The sequence below is a fragment of the Nannospalax galili genome, unplaced genomic scaffold, assembly GCF_000622305.1.
Source record: "Nannospalax galili isolate Female #2095 unplaced genomic scaffold, S.galili_v1.0 scaffold875, whole genome shotgun sequence".
In the NCBI taxonomy this organism is placed as follows: Eukaryota; Metazoa; Chordata; class Mammalia; order Rodentia; family Spalacidae; genus Nannospalax; species Nannospalax galili.
Window position 1 is genome coordinate 3,162,525 of NW_008337059.1, and position 1,267 is coordinate 3,163,791.

At 37.3% G+C, this 1,267-nt stretch overlaps 1 pseudogene; it reads right to left on the reverse strand.

Annotated features, from left to right (window-relative positions):
* LOC115070165 overlaps positions 1–264 on the reverse strand; it is a 5,661-nt pseudogene extending 5,397 nt beyond the window's left edge.
* Positions 265–1,267: the final 1,003 nt, after the last annotated feature.

Here is a 1,267-nt window from a genome sequence, read left to right on the forward strand (position 1 = left end):
CAGGTTCAAATCCCAGCACCTACATGGCAGCTAACAACTGTCCGTAACTCCAGTCCCAGGGGATCCGACAGCCTCCTCTGACCTCCGCGGGCATCGCACGCCATGGGTGCACTTACCTATACTCGCTACGCAGAACAGACTGGCCTTGAACTCACAGAGATCCACTTGCCTCTGCCTCCTGAGTGCAGGGATTAAAGGTGTGCACTACCACGCTTGGCTGAACTCAAGTTGTTAGGCAGCAAGTACCTTTACCTGCTGAACCATCTCGCCAATCCCTCTAAATAATTTTTCAGACATATAAAAGCTGAAAGAACGTGTTACCATAACACAAGATATGATAATGAAAGCCCTTTAGGCAGAAGGAAAATACATATCTATACAAAGAAATTTTAAAGATGATAGGATAGAGAGCATTTGAAATGACTCTGTGGGTAATAACTAAGATTTTTGTCTTTAAGAAAATTAGCATTATAAAAATAAAATGTCTGTAGTAAAGGTTGAGGGGGGAAATGAAAATACGCTTTACAAGATTTTTGTACTATCCATGAAATAGTGTGTCATTTTAAGATAAAGTATGATAGGTAAAAGATGTATAATATAAAACCTTAAGAAACAGGGGCTGGAGAGATGGCTCAGTGGTTAAGAACACTGACTGTTTTTGAAGAAGACCCAGGTTCGAATCCCAGCACCCACATGGCAGCCAACAACTGTCTGTAACTCCAGTTCCAGGGGCTCTGACAGCTTCTTATGTCCTCTGTGGGCGTTGCACAACACAGGTGCACTTGCCTACGTGCAGAGAATACACACATACACATAAAATAAAAATAATAAAATATTTAAAAAACTTAAGAAACATCAAGGCCAGCCTGGTCTACATAGTGAGTTCCAGGACAGCTGGAGCTACAGGGAGACCCTGTCTTAAAAAAAGACCAAAAAAAAAAAAAATCCAAAAAACTTAAGAAACAATAAAATTAAAAATTCGTAGCAAATAAACAAATAAAGAAAATAAATTGCAATCATAACAAACATTTAATTTGAAAGTAGGAAGAAAAAAGAAGAATAAATGACAGATTTAAACTTAACTATATGAATTACATTAAATATAAACAGTCTAAATGTAAGATCAACAAACTATGACCTGAGACCAAATTATAGTTACTGTCTATTTTTGTAGTGCCTATGAGGGACTCCATCTATCTGTCTTTCTGTCTTCTATTATCTATCTATCTCTATCTATCATCTATCTATCTATCTATCTATCTATCTA